Raw genomic sequence first — 20,538 nt, 5'->3', positions numbered from 1 at the left:
AGATTTTAAAATTGTATCTGTAGAATCCTGGATTTACTCCTTTCTCTGAGCATTTGTAAATGAGACATGAGCTACATTTTATGTAATTTCAAAATAATTTGAGCATTCTTTCTGCTTTGCGAGTAGAGCCTTAGCCTGGACAGCTCTGTGATTTATGATGACATCACGTCCTTTCAGAGACAACATTATTATGTCACTGAACCTGAAGTGGTGAGGTCAAAAGTACATGTGAAGTAATTACGGGCCTGGAAGACCATGCTGCAGTTCAAAAGAAAGCAAGCAAGGCCATGAGTGAGGATGAAGGAGTCAGGGCAGAGGGGACCAAGGGGAAAAAAGAGAGGAAAGCAAATCTCTGAAATACGGTTATTGGCGTGCACAAAAAATTTACCCTCAGCATTTTCATAGTATGCTTTGGGAAATAAAAAAAAGATAATGAAGGAAAAGAAAAGCCAGTGAGCCTTTGAAACTTTGCTCTATTGCATTACTGAGAAAGGCTTTTGGAAAACAGAGGGGTTACATAAATGAGAGCAGGTGCGGTCCTGCAGAGGTAACTATTCAGCATATGTAAGTGCAGTTGGAAAATCATTGTCTTGCAGAGAATACTCAAAATTGGTCCCTAATGGCCTTGGTTTTTGTCATATGGTCTTGATTATAAGGCTAAAATTGCATTGCCATGCCTTTAGTGTGAACGAGATGGATGGATAATTATTACGTGCGCTGAATACCTTTCTGCATGGAGGAACTAGGACATCCTCTGGTCACTGTAGCTACCATTTCAACTGCTGTCAGAAAAGCTCTGAGAGGCTAATTCATCACCATATTTATGTGGGGGAGAAATGGAAATGCGCTTCTATGTGCTTCTGTGGTTAGGTGTGCACACTCCCACATGCATATACATATGCAGATTGTAGGCAAGCCCAAGTGGCGCAGTGCTAGTGCTTATGATGCAGTGTTCAAAGAAACATTTGCATTAGTGGAAATGAGGGGTACTGTGAGGTCCACGGGCTGGTAACTGGCACCTAAATAGTGCCAGGAAAGATCTGAGAGCCCAATTTGAAATGGTGCACAAAGTTTAAAATTACGGACAATAGGAGCTGTCAAGTAATAAGAATTGTGTGTGGAAACCTGATGATTTTAGACATGCTAAGAAAGAAAAGGAGTCTCCCCTTTGTTCTAGTGGTTTTCTTAAAACCAATTTTCCTATCTTGCATTGCTCGCAGAATCCTCTGAAAAGGTGAAAGTAATGATAGTAACAAAAGTTCCAGCTGCCATTACTACTGAGAACGAATTTCATTGCTTCCACCATCCCTCCTGGTGAGGACATCAGTGGAGGATGCTATGGGGAATAAGAACAAACCCAACACTTAGGGAACACTTAGGACTCCACTAAGATCCCCAGTCATGGGCACACAACTCATTCATCCCAGGGATATTCGTTATGGATCATGTCTTTTTGAGGCTGTGGCTGCCCCTTCCCATGCTGCAATCTAAAAATATGGGGGCCACACTCTCTCTCTCACACCAAGCCCTGAATTTTGGGGCCAGCTCCAAGGGATGAAACAAAGCACACTTTTCTGAAGAGTTCAGAGAAAGTCTAATGTGAGAGCAGATACAGGTTTGGGAGCACCAAGGTTTGAGTCCCAAACCCCTCTCTGAAAATGTCCTCCTTGTGGTTTATAATTTGCTCTGAAAGCCTAGTGTGGGTATTGCTGTGTGTGTATGTGTGTGTGTGTGTGTATGTGTGTGAGTGAGGGAGGTTGAGGGGAGGGAGGGTGTTTATACAGATTCAGTCACCCCAGTTGTCCTGTTGATAGTTTGATTGTTTTCATGCAGGAGGTATATTTAAGGTAAGGAGTAGCCAAAACATTCAGGAACTAAAGATGCATGTTTCTTTACAATTTAAAGGTAAAAAGAGGAAAATAAAAATGCAGAAGCTATATGTGTGTGTATGTGTGCATTTGTATGTGTATATTCCTTTGCAAAAATATCTGATGAGAAGAAACCTGTAATAGTAATTTTAGCATATTTAATACGATATTTTATATTTCATAGTGATACATGGTTCTCTGAAACACATTATTATGATTTTAGTTTCTGATATATATATATATACATATATATACACAAACACCAGAAATCAATATATGTACACACACATATATATTGTGATACATAATTCTGTTATACGTATCATTTTGCTTTTATTTCCTTATAATATGAGAAATATATACATTTTTGTTCATACATAGTGATATATGATTTTGTTATGCCCATTATTATACTGAATGGTGGTTAAATCTGCAGTTTTAGGCCAATAAAACATGAGGGTTATCCTATTTTGGTGCTGTTTTTAGCTATCATTTCTATTGAGAAAATGCTAAATTAGTAGCATTTTATGCTTCTTGATTTAGCTCTTTTAATAAGAAGCAGAAGCTAAAAACAGCCCAACTAAGCAGTTGAAGTCTTATCACAAGCCAGTAAGATCAATAAGCCAAAAAAAAGTATGAAAAGTTTTTGAGTGACAGCTTAAAAATGGAAAATTTAAATATATATTGCTGCCTTCTGCTCCATTGTGTAATGCATAAAGCCCATTTTGGCTGTATGTTTTTAAGCAGTCAGGAAAGTGATTTATTAGTATCACTGGATTTGTGTTTATGTTCCGTGCTGTAAACTATGCTTATAGCAATATATCTGTATTAAGGCATTAATACTAGGAGTGCTACCTAAGCCTAACATTACTAATATTGTTCAAAGTGTAGTTTATTGGGCTATAAATAGCAGCATCAGTATTGACACTTGCTGCATCATCTAAGTCCCTGAATATCTTGTGTTTGATGCTAAATGAACATGCTACTGCTGACAGGATATAAAACATAAATAGTAGATACAAGTGATATTTCATGGCTACTGCTGGTATTTCCACTTGCCTTTGATCTGCCGAGAAGGGATTTGCTGGGAGCTGGGAGCTCAGTAGATTTTCCTACAGTTTATTAGAGGGATATGATTACAGAAAAATCACAACTTGATTTTAAAGATTCTCATTTCATGGGATCACTAATCTTTAACTAAATTTCATGGTGACCATCTCCTAAAAGTTAGCCATGTGACATTTTATTAGGTAGAGACTCTATATATTAAAATATTATGTGCTGTCAAAATAGGAAATAATATCAATGTATTATGATTTTCTTGAGTTTTTTTCTTTCTAAAACGATGAACTATACTGGTTTTGTTCTTGTAACATTCTATATTTTTGAGCTGCTGATAGTACTTTGCTCAGATATGTAAAGTCATAGTTCTTAATACTTAACAAGAGAGGATGAATATCTCCTGTACTTGTGCAAAATGGTGTATGCCATAGAAGAAAGTATACGTGTTGCCTGTAGCCGTGAAAGGATACTTAGCAAATCAAGAATTGAGTTTCTATTTCAGCATCTAAACTCAAGCTGGGTCTTCACCTTGACATGAAGCTGATTGTTATTTATTCATTCATTTGTCAAGTATTTCAAATTTTATTTATTTAATTTGACAGAGAGAGATTGGGGGGGGGGGTGGAGATCCCATCTACTAGCTTACTCCTCAAATTCCTACAAAAGCCAGAGCTGGTCCAGGCTGAAACCAGGGTCTAGGAACTCCATCTGGATCTCCCAAGTGGGTGTCAAGAACTCAAACACTTGGGCCATCATCTGTTGCCTCCCAGGATATACATTAGTAGAACGCTGGATTGGAAGCAGAGTAGCTGGGACTCAAACCAGGCACTCCAATATGGGTTGCAGGTGCCCCATATTGGGAGCTAACCTGCTGTGCTGCAATGTCCATCCCCAAGAACTGACTTCTTTTGAACTTTTTTTTAGTACTTCAGCAGGATGTGATATCCTTTGACTTTGTGGAATAAGGACTGTGTCCACTGACCACTAATTCTCCAGAGAACAATATGATTTCTGATACACAGCTGGGGTTCCATAAAAATATGTTGACTGAATGAACAGATAAGACTATCCTCACGGAAGTCTAACAAACTTGAAACAATATATGTCATTATTAGTCTTAAATATGTAACGTTAGGAAAATCTAAATAAATGAGAACATAAATCCTTTAGGTTTTGCATCCTGTTCTGAAGGTGACATTTATAAAAGAACTTTTGGGGCCAGCATTGTAGCATGGTGAATTAAGCTGCTGCCTACAATTCCAGTATCCTCTATGGGTGCCGGTTTGTGTCCTGGCTACTCCACTTCTGATCCAGCTTCCTGCTAATGGCATGAGAAAAGCAGAGGATGATGGCCCAAGTCTTTGGGTCCTTGCACCCATGTGGAAGACCTGGGAGAAGCTCTTGGCTCCCAGCTTTGGACTGACCCAGTGCTGTCCTTTACAGCCATCTGGAGAGTAAAACAGTGGATGGAGGATCTCTCTTTCAGTCTCTCTTTCTCTTTTTCTGTAACTTTTGCTGTTCAAATAAATAAATCTTTTTTAAAAGAGATTTTTCATTGTTTATAGACTTCAGTAAAGGAAAGGACACCTGGTGAAATGCAAGCAGACTTGAAATACTGTCTGGACTCTTAACGAGAGCACTCAAGCTCAGAAAAATAAGCTTGTCTTTGTCTACAGTGTCTACTATATGGTAGTTAACCCTCAAATTAAACTTGTTAGGGACTGGCATTGTGGTACAGTGGGTTAAACTTCCACTTGCAACACTGGCATCCCATGTGAACAGTGCCTCCTGTTCAAGTCCTAGCTGTTCTGATTCTGATCTAGTTCCTTGTTAAAAGTCAGTTATTTTTTCCCCAAAACTAGTATTTGCATCAGGTGACAAAAATGAAACTTTTTAAAAGACTTTATTTATTTATTTATTTTGAGGGGCAGAGTTACAGAGAGAGGGAGAGACAGAAAGAAGTCTTCCATCTGTTGGTTCACTTCCCAAAGAGACACAGTGGCCAGAGCTGTGCTGATTCGAAGCCAGGAGCCAGGAGTTTGTTCTGGGTCTCCCACATGAGAACAGGGACCCAAGCTCTTGGGCCTCTACTGCTTTCCCAGGCCATAAGCAGAGAGCTGGATTGGAAAAGGAGCAGTAGGGACACAAACCAGTGCCCATAAAGGATGCTAGTGCCACAGGCTGAGGCTTAATCTGCTATGCCACAGTGCCAGCTCCAAAAATCAAATATTTTTAAATGAGTTTATAATTTCTTAGTCATTTGTTATGGAATATGATAGAGAAAAGCTCACTGATATGCTTAGATATTCATGCAATTTCTTTGCCTTTTTCAGCTAGAGTATCTTAATTTGGGGAAATGATTAGGTAGTGGGAAGAAGAAGGCCAGTTTAGGTAACACAAAAAGATAGCAGCCCCTGATCTAAGATTTGAACACCAGATGTACTAACTATGCTGAATATTGCTAATCTCATTGAAAGTCAAGATAAGCAAGCATTGCCTGCTTTTTTTTTTTTTTTTTCAGTTGGAAGAAGTTAATACCAAAGTGGACAGAGTGCTAGTGGGATGACATCATCCAGGAAACAAGCAATATACATACATATCTTTTCAAAGCCATAAAAGTACATTCTTTAATGAAATCTTTCATTCTCTCATTAAAATATTTCATATTCTTTCACTTATTTTGCAGTAAATAAGCCTGCAGTCTTTGCAAGTTTGCAGACGGTGGCTATGTGGTTAATGTGCAGAAAACAAAGAATGGGGCATCCCCAAGAAAAATGTTCTCTCTTCCCTACATCTATATGAATAAGGAGGCAGCTGGATATAGATATGGCTGATCAAAACAACTAGGTACAAGAGGCCACTTAATTCTAGAGCTTCAAGATGGTGGAAATACTGGGAAGGCATGGTGCTCTGGTGTTTCTTGATGGCCCACTGACAACATGCTGAGCAGTATTGCACCTCTGGCAGGCTCCTCCCCCTCATAAAGTATGTTGGAGTTCCACCAAGAACTCAGACACTGGAAACACAGGCCATTGTTTCTTGAGCCCCAAAGATGCCCTTGTAGAAGTGAACAAAGAGGTGGCAGAGTGAAGGCAGGAAACCCAAGAACCTCTCAGACTCAGTGGTTTTTCACTTATTTCTCATTGCCTGCTTTCATAGTTGAAATATTTAGCCTTGGTCTAAAAAAGCAGCTAAAAACCTTATGCAAAGAGCTTGTAAACAAACACCCACTTGAGCCATCTGGTTTTGTAACACATACAAGTGATTAAGCTTCAGAGCTATGATTGTTAAATTTTTAAGAACACAACAATCCCAAACACTTTCAAATAGGTTCCTTACATATAAGAATTTTATATTTATAGGGGACTTAATGGGGGGGAAAACATATGATGCTTTATATAGTAAATAATCTGGGATGGTTACAATATTGTTGTTGTTGTTGTTGTTATTGTTCCATTACTTTCCCCTCTTTCTCCTCCTCTTCCTTCTTTCCTCTCTTCATTCTGAGTATTGTAGAAAATATACGGACTGAAAACACGTTTATAGTTCCACTGTACTGAGTCTTCATGGTTAACACTTAGACTGGTTCCTTATCTTTACCTTTATTATGATTTTTGCCCTTGATGGAGAAATAGGCATGTGTGAATGTTATGTGTGTGCGTGAGCATACAACGGGATGGCTTGGTTCCTCTCAGAATATATTAAGCTGTCTGGGCTATTTGCAAATAATGAATTCATACTTTTTGTCCATAATGACTGAAGAAAGTCAGGTCAGGGGGAAATTAAATATGTTAAGAGCTCTCATTTTAATTGTATAATATCGATACTGTCTTTATAGTTAATTTCCTTGACAAGTCGTAGGGCATATGGATTGGATTCTTCATATATTTCCAACGTGGAAATGATTCTAAATTGGAACATTTCATTTAGGTGACATCACTGAAGGGAGAAAGAATAAGCCTCACCCTGTGCTGTAAGCATAGGGAAATAACACAGCCTTCTGGATGATGACTGTTGAGATGAATTGCCCAAGCACATGGAACCAGAAATTCCCAAGTGAAATACAAATTCTAGGAGAGAAAGCACATAGGTCTCTATGTCTGTCTTTCCAACCTTGACCAATCTCCATCTCCAGATTTATTATATATGAGCTAGTGGAAAGAAATTACTGAAAGAAAAGAAAGAAGGTATAGTTAGGGTAATGGTGAATAGGGTATTCAAAACATTTTTTTAAAAGAATCCCAAATATTTAATGTTTTAAAGATAATAAAAGTTAATTTTTCCTGCACATGCAGTCCATGATGGGTGTTCTGATTGAGGTGAATCCCTTTCAAGTGGTGATTTGAAGACTGAGCTCCTCTCTCTTGTGACTCTGACTTTTGGGTAAAGCATCCAAGGTTGCTCAAAGGAAACCATGTTGAATACAAGGTGGGAAAAGGTCTTATGCTTCCACTAAGGAGGACCTTCTCCTATCAATTTTTTTTCAAGATTTATTTTATTTATTTGAAAGAGTTACAGAGAGAGGTAGAGATAGAGAGAGAGGTCTTTCATCCACTGGTTCACTCCCCAGATGGCCACAACAGCCAGAGCTGAGCCGATCTGAAGCCAGGAGCTTCTTCCAGGTCTCCTACACGGGTGCAGGCGCCCAAGGACTTGGACCATCTTCTACTGCTTTCTCAGGCCATAGACGGGAGCAGAATCAGAAGAGGAGCAGCTGGGACTCAAACCGGCACCCATATGGGATGCCAGCACTTCAGGCCAAGGCTTTAACCCGCTGCGCCACAGCGCCGGTCCCCCTCCTATCAGGAAAACACAATCACATGATCATTTGTAAGTTGAAAGACAGCTGGGGTACAGGGATAGCTGTGTGCCAAAGAGAAATGAGTTTGATTGGCTGCTGATTAGTCTCTCCCTACAAGGAAATGAGAAGAAAAGGGTGGTGTGGGTACAGGATGCTTCCTGGTACTTTTTATCGACCCCAGTGGAACAGTGAAGTTAAAATCTTTTCTAGTGATGTGCTAAGGCTAGCAGCATCTCACTGGGTTTGTATTGTTTGCCCACTTGGGCATACATGCACACAATGTGGCTGGTTTCAAGCTACCAATCTGAAGTCACTGAACATGGATGTGAGAAGAGATGCACACATCCAGCTCATGCTAGCTGCTCTTGCCCTTCGTTCTTTTTTTTTTTTTTTTTTTTTTTTTTTTGACAGAGTGGACAGTGAGAGAGAGAGACAGACAGAAAGGTCTTCCTTTGCCGTTGGTTCACCCTCCAATGGCCAGCGCACTGCACTGATCCAGTGGCAGGAGCCAGGTACCTATCCTGGTCTCCCATGAGGTGCAGGGCCCAAGGACTTGGGCCATCCTCCACTGCACTCCCTGGCCACAGCAAAGAGCTGGCCTGGAAGAGGGGCAACCGAGACAGAATCCGGTGCCCCAACCGGGACTAGAACCCGGTGTGCTGGCGCCACAAGGCGGAGGATTAGCCTAGTGATCCGCGGTGCTGGCCCGCTCTTGCCCTTCATTCCACCAACAGATTCTTAAAAACACATCTGGGGCAATCCATTTGTGGAAAGGAAGGGAGCATGCATTTTCCCTTCCGTATTTGATACAAAGATTCACTACAGGATGGACCTCTTTGTCATCTGAAAAAAATCTATCCATGTAGGGCTGGAGTTGTGGCTGTCCCACTCTGATCCAGCTCCTTGCTAACGTGCCTGGGCAAGTAGCGAAGGATGACCCAAGTCCTCCGGCCCCTGCACCCACATCGGAGATCCAGCAGCAGCTCCTGGCTCCTGGCTTTGGCCTGGTCCAGCTTAGGCCATTGCAGTCATTTGGGGAGTCAATCAGCAGATGGAAGACCTCTCTGTCTCTTCCTTTCTCTCTCTGTAACTCTGCCTTTCAAATAAATAAATCTTAAAAACTAACAAACAAACAAAAAGGCCTCATCTATGTGCAGCTGTGATGAACCCTGGGTCTCAGGCAAAACTGAAAAAGCCTGGAACAGCTTTCCAACGAGTGTGCCAAGAAGTGAGATGCCACTACTGCAGTGTGTGTGTGTGTGTGTGTGTGTGTGCGCGCACCTTATATTTATACTTTTTCTTGGAATTTTATATGTTTGTTCCCGTAACTGTTTTCCAAGAAGAGGGAAAGACTTGGAGATGGAATGGATGATGGATAAGAAGAGAAAAGAGCTGGCAAGAAAGATACCTTTGTTTCTGTCTGTGTGATGGGGTTGGATGGTGGGGTCATTCCTTGTGAGAGAAGTGAAGCAGTATTATGAGCTGGTCTGTGTTATAAGAAAAAAAATCTGAAATTCAAATGGATGCTCAGATCTCAAATAGCTAATTAATTAAGATTATTATTTGGTCTGGTGGAGACCAATGATTGTTCTCATGCATCCTTCTGAAATTTTCCACTATTGCTTGTCTACTTTTTCCCAAAGAATCAGGCCATATAGTGATCAGCTGCATTTGCTGTTACCACGCTGTTTGATTTATGCAGATGTGGACATGATGCACCTGAAGGTTTGGTGATCTAAGTGGCAGGTCTGGACATGCATGTACCGTGCTTTACTGTGCTCCAGTTGTTCTTGCTATGCATGGCTTTACTTTCAGACATGGAAGGATACAGCATCTCTTGGAGTCACGATGCATCCCTGGTCATCACTGAAAAGGCTCAGAGTTTTCTACTTATTTCTCTGTTTTAATTAGCCTTCTTGTGGCACCACTGAGATGCTATGCTTTGTACCATGTATGTGGAACACCGGCAAATCCAAGCACTACAAATGGGGGCAGGCAGGTGACACAGCAATTAAGCCAATACTTGGGACACTCACATCCCATATCAGAGTACCTGGAATCAAGTCTTGCCTCCAATTCTTATTCAGCTTCCTGCTGATGTGCATGCTGGGAAGAAGCTGATGATGCTGAAATACTTGGATCCCTGCCACCTCTGTGGGAGACAGAGATGGTGTTCCTGGCTCCTGGCTTCCACCTGGCCCAGCCTCAGTTGTTCTGGGCATTTGGGAAATGAATCCTCAGATGAAAGATTTTCTCTCTCTCTCTCCATTCTAAATAAATAGATAAACAAATTTATAAAAAAGCAGTCCTGCAGAATGAGTTAAATCTGATTTTTTGGTTCTGTTCAGTTATGGGTTTATGCTAGGCCAGTGGCTATTTCTGGAAAGTACTAACACTGATAATAACAGACTTAGATACTGAGCTTCCTCCAAAAGTTAACTCATTCATTTAGTAAGTGATGAACTGTTCCCAGGGCCGGTTCTCCCCCTCCCACATTTTCTAGTGATGCCTCTGAAAGTAACTTCGCTCCCGCCACCCCACTCTATTGAATTTTTCCTCAACTGTGGTCTGCCAAAAACAGAACCAGGGCTTGGCACCCTCCTTGTGATCAGACCAACAGTCAGAATCCTAATGTCCTAAGTACAAAGCCCACTAATTGAATTTCATTCACTGGACTGAAATATAGCAGCCAAGTCAGAGAACACTGTCGGCTGTTTTTTATGAGGTCCGGAGTCTGGAGTCATTTTTAAAAAGTGAGTGATGCAATTTCTTGTATCTTTCATTTAAAATGCTACTTGGTAAACAGTGCTTCAGATTAGTGTATTTGTAATTTAAATGAAGACCATACATCAAGCTGGATCTGAAAAGAAAGGAGAAGTTTAGGAAATTATTCATTCTTCTTTTTGTGTGATCTACTGTAGAAAATAATAAATAAATAGGGGTGGGGGGGAGCACTGGGGATGTTGAAAGACAAACTAGCACTATTTCTAAAACACAGTCAATCCCAGTAGCTAAATCTTTGTTTTCTTCAAGCACACTAATAAATTCAACCTAATTCATTTTTTATTTTCTCTTGGGGTCTGCTTGCAGCTTTGCTCCAACAAAGGAAGCATCATGTTACATCTTTTAAATAATTGATGGCTCTCAGTCCAAGCCAGCTTGAAGGAAATTCTGAAAATAGGTACTGATTGAGCAAATGCCTCCTTCCTCCTGCCATTCCCCTCCTCCGCACTCTCTAATCTTTGTTTAACAAGACCTGCTCTTCGCTCCCTCTTTTGTTTCTTGGCCTCCTTGATCAGGAGCAAAGGATGCTATCCTTTGGCTTTAGGCTTGACCTAATATTTAATAACTCTCATTTATTTCACACTTTTTTTTATTAAAGACAGGGAGAACTGTTAATTATAAGCTGATTGATAAAAAGCTCTTAATTAATCATTGGAACTGTGTGTCCCAATGTCCACCAGAAATGGTTTGTTCGGACTATAAAAAATGGGTCCCCGGGCTTGCCCCTCTAAATTTGCAGTGTGCTATCTCTAAGGGTCAAATTACCCTGGAAGCTAGCTCAGCTGCCGCCTTGCCCAACTCCAGCTGTTCCTGTAGGTTCTAGGACTTGAGCTTGTCTGTGTTTTTCCCCCAGAGAGAGAAGAGCATCTCCATCCTTCCTCACAGTTGGTGTCATTAGCGGTTGTCTAAGACTTGGAAAAGCCATTACTGCTTTCAGGCAGCTGTGTTTGGCAGGCCGTTACACTGGTCTGTGGTGATCCTGGCTTCTAGTCCTGACTTTTTAAATAACTTTGCCTCCAGAGTCTCCTTCTCCTTGCTGGTAAAATTGGTGTGGACCAACTCCAAGATCCTCATCAGCAATATTCTTGCATCCACCAGGGGACTGTGTGATAAGCCAAAGGGAAGTTGCATTCCCTTTGATGTGAGATAGTTTGGTGATATCCGAAGTGTCAGTGCATGGAGCCATGCATGCTGCTGCTCTGTTCAGCTTCCTCTTCCTTTCCATCATGTTTCTTTTCTCTTAATCATTTTTCTTCCCGTCTGTACATAGCTATCCCATTTCATCTCCCTTCCTGACTTCCCACATTCTGGGGTCAAAGTGCAAGGAAAATGCTTGGCAAAGTGTTAGAATCAAGAGAAATCATGTACTTTAAAAATACCCTGGGCCCAGCGCTGTGGCACAGTAGGTTAATCTACCTGCAGCGCCGGCATCCCATATGGGCACCGGTTCGAGTCCCCGCTGCTCCTCTTCCAATTCAGCTCTCTGCTATGGCCTGAGAAAGCAGTAGAAGATGGCCCAAGTCCTTGGGCCCCTACAACCACATGGGAGACCCAGAAGAAGCTCTTGGCTCCTGGCTTCAGATCGGCTCAGCTCCAGCTGTTGCAGCCATTTGGGGAGTGGGCCAGCAGAAGGACGACCTCTCTCTCTGTCCCTTCCTCTCACTCCCTGTAACTCTACCTCTCAAATAATAAAATCTAAAACAAAAAAATACCCTGTCCTTGATTGCAGAAAAGCTTTCCTTGTCAGAAATCACATCAAAAGGTAGCCAATATTATTGAACTTGGGAAGACTGTAGAGTGACAAATATTGGGAGATCTAAATTTGGAATTCTAAGTTTGAGCTCAGTTTCACTGGGGAAAAAAACCTTGTAACCTTCTTTGAAAAAGCTATACCTACATTGATGGCATCTTGTTCCCTCTCAGAACAATTACAATCGCTGACCAGCCCTTCCTTTCAAGGGATACATCCTGTGGGTTATATCATCCCCTTTCTGCCTTTCTGCTCTACTAGAGCAAACTTTCTGTAGGGTTAACCTCATGTTTGCCCCACATCTTCTTAATCGCCAGCAGCTTGCATGTAAAAATCCTATGCCTGACCAAGATAATCTTTTTTGATTGACTTTACTGAAGTCCTGGAAAAAAAAAAATCTTCAAATAGGCAAACCTATTAAGTCTGCATGGACAACATATGGTAGGCAGTTAGAGAGCTGAGCTGTTTCTTCTGTTTATCTCTGACTACACTAAGATTTATTTAGAGAAATCAGCAAACTATTTGTGTTTTCCCCATGCTGTCCATTTCCTTCTTGAGAGTATATGCTGGGCAGGTTTTGTACCTGTGTGTAAGTAGATTATAAGTAACTCTTTCCAGTTAGATGTACTCCTGAGGTTTTGGAATTCAAATTGCACTTTTCCTAAAGAGCAACTGTGTTGCTAATGGTTGGGTTCCATTGCAAAAGCTGTGTGTCTCAGGATATCATGTGCTAAGTGACTTCTCTTTTGAGTGGGAATGCCCATTCTTAGCATCGATTTGGGACCTGAAGAACAGATCTTTCTCCTTCTGAAGGTAGAGAGGTAATTCACCTTCTAGGGAGGTGTCTGCAAGAACACAAAGACTACTGCTGATGTTGGTGATGGAGGATGATGGTAGGGATGGTGTGAATCCTGTTGCCTTTGGGGTCAATGACTTTGTGGATGAAGGAACCCTGTTAATTGAGTTCTATATAGGAAAGGGCATCCAGACATTTCCTCCCCCACCTCACATTAGGTAACCCTGGTGCGGTAGCCCCAGTCACGTTGTAGGCTATGTAAAAGATACCCCTAGAGTTGTGCAATGCAGATTCCAGGCCACAGTACTTAGTAGTTTTTAATCCAGCAATTAACTTCTTTGTTTTTAGTTTGTATGTCAGATCACAATAATTAATTGGATATAGGCAACTCTCAGTTTACAAAACAATTATGTCCTAGTCTACATTTTGCAACTGATAGTTTGGAATTCAGAATATTTTCAGACAACAGGAAAAGTAAGATAAATAGTAGTGAGTTTTCTAGGTTACCCACAAAATTTTCTTAATTATACTGTAACTGAAGACATTTTAAACATTGTTTACAATGGTCTTATTTTCTATTCTTCAGTGAAGTATCTGCAGTATTGAATAAGAAATATAACTGGGTTTAGGATTGATCTGGGGAAATGTTTTCAGCATTTTGTCAAAGGAGATGATCATAGAGGTGACAGGAACTAATTCTACACCACCTTCCAATGCCCCATTGCCTTCCTTACAAATCCCAAATCTCCTGAGAGTTGAGTACCTCTGCTTAGTTGTGTGTGTGAACTCATTATGATACCTGATTTCAAAATCATTCCTGAATATTAATGTTATTTTGAATTTTATCAGTTTCAAAGATGAGGTTTGGCAAATTAAAAATTCTTAATTAATTTGAAATCTACAGCTGCATTGATAATAATCATTGATAATATTGTTTAGACAGCAAAATAACTGTAGAAATCAACACCTGAAGGATTTTTGTTGATTTAAATCCTTCTTTCGTACCTCTTGACTCCTATGCTTTCCTTAAAAAAGTAACAATCTAAATTTGCTCCCTCCAGGCTGCTTACCCTACAGTGTCAGTTGGGTGGATTCTCTCCTCATGTGTTTTTGCACATATACAAATGATTGCTTTTTGACAGCCCTCCTAAGTCATAATCCTAGAAAATAAACATAGCTAGATACTTTCTTTGAGTCATTTTTGTCTTCTCAATCATGAGTATACAGGAAATACCCTTTTGTTTGTTTTTAACCTGCAAAACACCCTCGTTGGTTGCTTCTAGACTGTCAAATTCTAATCTACAGTAGATGCTTCCTTGACCTCTGGTCTCAGCTGATCTTCAGCTCTCACTCCATGTATGAATTATTTAAGGATTACCCACTTGTTTTCTAATACCCAGATAGTTTCTCTTTAGCACTGAAACAAGTGATCAAAGTGTGATTCCAATTGCTTTTTGTAGTCTATGAGTGTTCAGGGGAAGCTGAGATGGAAACCTCAACTTTGTTTCGCAAGTATTTTATTTTCAACTTCATTCTTGAGAGAAAAGCAGGGGAATTATGGCTTGGAGGATGTCTTTTTGAACATATTTACAGGTCCTCCGAGACTTTTCCAATGGTGGTGTGGGCAACTCTTTGAAGTGCTCATTCCTCTAAGTCCACAGTTACCATATTCATGCCTCAAGGGATGTGATGGAAAATGATATGGTTTTGCTGCATCTTTTATATAATAATTTGCATCAGAATGTGTACCAAACAAATTGCTGGGGAGTTTCCAGTAGCCTGTTGGTCACAACTTTATCTTTTCCCTTCACTTTCCCTGAGCTGAAAGTTCAGCACAGAATTCTCCTGGATATGTGAAGGGTAACTTTGTTCTTCTGAACAGTTCTATTACATGATGGTCAACTATGAGAAGTACTAAGTTAAACCATAAGATATTGCCATTTTTATGGGTCTGAGTTGATAGAATGTCAGCAATTTCAAGTAACTTCTTTTGATAGACAGTTTACCTAAAACACCATCAGTGCATATTTGGTTAAAACCCACTGTGGAGTTAATTAAAAGAGAAGCTTCATGTTTTTCCAGTTAGAAAATTTGTGTTTTCTACTTTCTCCCCTTTTTCTTTTCTAAAGTTCAAAGAAATAACTAACACAGTCCTCATATTTAGAAAAATGCTTATATTTTGTGACTAATGTGAAATACGTAGAAAGTTCCTTGGTCCTGGAAGTTTTTTTTTATCTGAAAGTTATAAATGGGTGTTATAATGGAAAATGCTTTGAAACCCTAACCAGAGCATTTGCTATAAATAAGAGAGGAGCGGAAGATTAATAAATCTGATAAAGCTGAGAAGGAAGAAAACTTAAAATAAGAAATGAGGACTGTACCTTTGTTTGAGTGTTAATACAGCCCTGAGTGTATATATAGGAAAATCAAGACTTGCTGAAGGCATAACCTAAGTCATAGCTATTAATGTGTGCTTAACTCTATTGCCTGGGAGATTTTATTAAATGCAGCAGCCAAGAAAATTGACCTTACTTTTTTTTTTCTTTTCCTTTTTTGGGTTGGATCCTTGCTCACGTCACATAAATGAATAGAGCTGACAATTTACTGGTTCATCAATGAAACAATATTAAATTATGAAGATGTAAGGAAAAAATCCTCCGCTAACATTGTTGCAGTTTGAAAGGTAAGCTGTTCCCTATGAGATTAGGAGACCCGAATGCGCTTTTAAGATTTCCATAACCTAATGTCATGCGATGCACATTAGGGGGCTCAGTGGCCTCTTGACATCTTTGACTACAGGCGTGGTGATGGCAAGCACTTCATCAGCATCAAATGAAGAGGCTCTGATGTTTTCCTCAGTCTGTCTTGTAAAATGCAAAAATATCATTTTTAATGCTTTTAAAGTGTTTTATTTTCTGGGATAGTCTGACAAATTGGACTTCACTGGGTGTGTGTGTGCAGTGATCACATGATTTCTTTTTAAAGATGTTGCCCTCGTTTCCATTGATTCTCTAAGTTGCTGTCATGGTTGGACTGTTTGTTAATCCTCATCTTTTGGTGGTATACAGGAAGGAAAATATGAGTTTTCTTATGCTAAGATAGGAACCCACCTTTTTCTGATTCTATATATTCTGTGCACTTAAACTTCTTGATGTGATGTTAGTTTCCAATTGAGTCCCCAGTTCTTTTCAAGAATATGAAGAGGTTGAGGTGACTTCACCCCGTTTTTGCGGGAAGATTATAGTAGCTTTCCAGGTACTGGTCACCTGGACCTAAGTCCCTCCCTTGGATGCATGAATGCTGCTGTGATGACTGTCATGTGAGAGTCATAGTGTGGAGGGGTTCTTTTAGCCGACAGAACCTGTGCTTCCATCAGACACTCACGTGGATGTGTAACTCAGACGAAAGGAAGAGGCACGGGCTCCTATGAGACAGATCAGTCACTCACTGGTTACCCCGAGTACCCACTGCAGTGTCATGCAAAGAGCGGCTGAGTAGCATTCCACAGGCCAGTGGTACACCATGCAGGTGGGCAGGATTTGGTGTGCGCTCACTGCCCAGGGTGCTTTTATCCATCGTGCTTGCAACTAAACGGTCTGGATCCAGTCAGATTTCTGAACAGCATTTGGCAGACTCCTGCTTCAGTGTGGCACTTTAGGAGTTGAATTACCTTTTTCATGGTACCCAAGTTGCCTAATTTGAAAATTGAGAATAATTTAGGCGGTGGGAGAATATGCTTCCTTGTTTGAAGTGGATTGGAATGAATTTGCTGTTCTCTTTGCTCTCTCTGCTCAAACTATCCTAAAATGGAGTGCTTGCCCCAGCCATTCAGTTAGAAAAGCTTGGGAGATCATCTGCTGTTTTGTATAGCATCAGTTTGATCTTAAATATTGATAGTACTTAAATGTACTTACAGGTGTGTCTTGCTTTAAGAAAACTTGGATGTTCTTCAAATTCATGCTTACTATGCCGTTGTGAGAAGGGGCAACTGTTTGCACACTAAAAATAGCTTGACTTTATACAACAATTTATCACACGATTCCTTTAAATAACCTGCTCTCTTAGAGCATTTAAAATATGATTTGATTTGAAAAAAAAAAATCGATGGCTACTCACTCAACTTTTCAGGACTATATCTGCTTTGTAATGTAAGGCAGAGGAAGGCGAAAGTGAAACACAAGGAATGGAGCTCAGAAGGAGCTGACCAGGACTTCATTTTAAATTAGGAAAGAATTTCGTTTTCTAGAGTTTCCCAGGGAAAACACCTATACCTTTATCACCTCCAGAGTACAGAAGGAAAAAAAAAAAAAGTAAGCCCATTTGGGTTTGGAAAAGATAAATCTGTTCCCTTGGCGGGTCGCATTCTGCATTCTGCGTGTGCGTGGAAGTGAGGTTTGCTTTGATCCTGACTATTAAAAGTTTATTTTTAAACTCAGACTGGGCAGGAATCCAGCGATGCTCTTTCCCCTGCAGCACATCCTGGGTTTCGGGTCCCCAGCCTGGCAGAATGCAGCTAAGCAGCAGGAAGTAGTTGAAAAGTGTGGGGCCTTGATGGGTGCTGAGCGATAGCCACCCCCCTTCCTCTCCTTCATTTTTGAAATTCAAATTGAATGCAATTTTCAGCTCATTTGAGCCAGAATATACCGTTGCTGAGCTTCAGTGGCTCTTAAATTCAAACTCACAGGAGAAAACAGATCTCATCTGTCACAGGGGGTGGGAGAGAGAACACTCCCCGCATTTTATTCATGGGAGGCAGAGCTCTGGTAACTAATTCAAACCTTTCTGACTAATCGACTAATCATTCACCAGCAAACTTATCATCTAATCAATGAAACCTTGAAGACGCCCCTCTTAGGAAGTCTGGGAGCAGTGACTTCCCCCTCTAAAAATATATTCCATTCTATTTTTGTATGCTGGCATTTTAGTACCATTTTGGTAAACTGAGATGGAATATTATGAGAGTCTTTTTCCTGCCCTTCCTGACTGTTTTTATTGTTTCCATCTCGAATGTCTTTGTCAATGCTACTTATTTATGAGTAAAAATTAGCAGAAACTTACTGCTGGCTAAGTTGGGCTCAAACGTTAATATTTTTTTTTTCTTATCAGGCTGCATAAAACCCAGCCTGACTTTTGGGAGCAAATATAAGTATGAATTAAAAGGGGAAGAGGTTCTTGAGTCTGGGAGCGTGGCTGTCGATGGGATGGGTGTGCAGGCTGGCTTGTGAAATGTGCATGCCGGGTGTGTGGCCAAGGAGTGCACATGCGTTTGAATAGGTGGTCATGCAAAATTGCTCCTCTGATTCCAGAAAGAACGAGATGGGGCAACTTTGATTCTGAAATGAAGGATGTGTGTTTTGCCACTGATGCTTTTTCTTGGCTGCTTTCGTATAAGCCAAAGTTTCCACGGGAACATGGCGGCCATTAATTTTCTCTCAGTTTTTCCCCTTATATTCTTGAGATACATAAGAGTACAAGTTAATTATGATGTTATTTTAAAGTCAGTAGGAATAAAACAACTTGGTCCCCAAATACTATTATATCTGATGAAGTTACTTTACAGCCTTCACACTTGGAGTTTAGACATGTTTTGCATAGTGTGTGATCTAACCATATGTATTCATGCTCATATGTATGTGTGTGTTTATTTATGTAACCCCAAGATGTCTAAGCCCGTGACAGCAGGAACCTCCAAATGTTAAGTTTCCCATTAATAAAATCACCAACCATCTTATCCTTGTAATGGCAGTGGCATCTATTTCATTTTCTTTATAAGAAATGATTCTCCAACATGCAAACCTAGTTTCTCATTATATGCCTCGGTTACAATGACCACAACCATATTGTTTCTTTAACCTGTGCTATAAGATGCCAACAACCTATGAAATTGTGGTTCATAATAAGAAATAGATGTTTGGTCTCTGCTGCTGTTCCTGATGCAGAGCTCCTAATCCCTTGGCATTTCCTGTGTGATAACAGCATCTTTTGTTCAAAGGAAGCAACTCTTGCTAGGCTCCCCCTGGATGGGAGCTAGTCAGCAGAAAGACCAAGTGATCATCAGAAGCTTAGAACTTTCTGCCCCACCACCAACACCACCCACATCCTCACAGAGGGGAAAGGGACCAAAGATTGAGTTAATAATCAATGGTGTTTGTGTGGCGAAGCCTCATAAAAATCCCTGACTATGGAGTTCTACACATGTGGCAGCCTTGGGCAAGGGGGCACCCTGGAGAAACCATGTATCTCTGTGCCCCTTATGAGGCATCTTGCTTTGTGTACCTCTTCATCTAGTTGTTCATCTACATCCTTGGTAATAGCCTGTGCTAATATATCAGCAACAGCAGGTGTTATCCCAAGTTCTGTGAGCCATTCTGGCACATTGGCCAAATGTTAAAGTGTTAACCTGAGAAGGGGGCTATGGAAACTTGTAATTTGTAGCCAAGTCAGACAGAAGTTCCGAGTCCTTAATTGGTGGGATCTGATGCTGCTGAGTTGTGAGAGTCCCATTTGCTGACTGCTGTAAAATTGATGTAAAGGAAAAAAGAAAAGAAAGCCACACACATGTGTCTGAACACCTACTTAGGCAAGCAGACCACATCCATAGCATATTACTAAATCAGTTAACAGAGACTTGTTTTTTCTATTAAAATGTTTCATCTCCTCCATTGGCAAGTCATTATTGAGTGTTAACTGTGTGCCAGACACTCATTGTGCTAAGATTTGTAATGAACATAGTAGAGGTTCCGAGGTAGGCATTTAGCCTAGCAATTAAGAGACGGGTTAGAACACGTGCATGCCTGGGTTCACTATGTGGCCTCAGCTCCTGACTCCAGCTTCCTGCCAGTGCAGGTCCTGGGAGACTCTGGTGATGGCTCAGGTAATTGTGTTTCTAACACACAGCTGGGACACCCAGATTAAGTTCCCAGCTCTTGACTTTAACCCAGCCAAACCCTGGCTGTTGAGGACATTTTGGGATAGAAGTTCTCAGTTTGTCTATATTTTCCTCCCTCCTACTCTGCCCCTTCCTCACATTTTTTCTCCTCTTCTTCTCCTGGGCTTCCTTCTATTCCTCCTCTTCCTCCTGTCCCTCTTCTTCCTCCTCTTCCTTCTCCCTTTCTTCTTCCTCTTCCTTCTCCCTTTCTTCTTCCTCTTCCTTCTCCTTCATTCTTTCTCTCTTCCTTCTCCCTCCCTCCCTCCTTCCCTCCCTACTTCCCCCTCTTTATTATTCTCTCAAGTTAAAAAAAATTATTTTAAACAAATAAAATTTGGGGCAGGCATTGTGGCCCAGTGGGTTAAGCTGACACGTGGGACACCAACATCCTATGTCAGAGTGCCAGTTCAAATCCTGGCTACACTGCTCTGATTCAGCCCCCTGGGGATGACAGAAAACTGTGGCCCAAGAACTTGAGTCCTTGACACCCACATGGGAAACCTGGAGTTCCAGGCATCAGACTTTGGCCTGGCCAGGTGCTGGCAGCTG

The 20,538-nt window shown here is 40.8% G+C and overlaps 1 protein-coding gene across 16 annotated transcripts in view; it reads left to right on the top strand.

The window, feature by feature from the left end:
* ESRRG (estrogen related receptor gamma) overlaps positions 1 to 20,538 on the top strand; it is a 657,282-nt gene that overhangs the window by 179,576 nt on the left and 457,168 nt on the right. For 15 of the 16 annotated variants that reach the window (XM_051820569.3, XM_089312197.1, XM_089312193.1 and 12 more), the window contains exon 2: positions 15,653 to 15,744. The exons of the other annotated variant lie outside the window; for it this stretch is intronic. The gene's annotated coding sequence lies outside the window, so the exon portion shown is untranslated. The remainder of the gene's footprint in view (positions 1 to 15,652; positions 15,745 to 20,538) is intronic. 16 annotated transcript variants of the gene reach the window in all.

This window comes from Oryctolagus cuniculus, chromosome 13 (genome assembly GCF_051225735.1).
Source record: "Oryctolagus cuniculus isolate XC-2025 breed Fujian yellow rabbit chromosome 13, ASM5122573v1, whole genome shotgun sequence".
Classification (NCBI taxonomy): Eukaryota; Metazoa; Chordata; class Mammalia; order Lagomorpha; family Leporidae; genus Oryctolagus; species Oryctolagus cuniculus.
The sequence above is the reverse complement of the archived record's forward strand: the minus strand, read 5'-3'. Positions and strand labels throughout refer to the sequence as shown.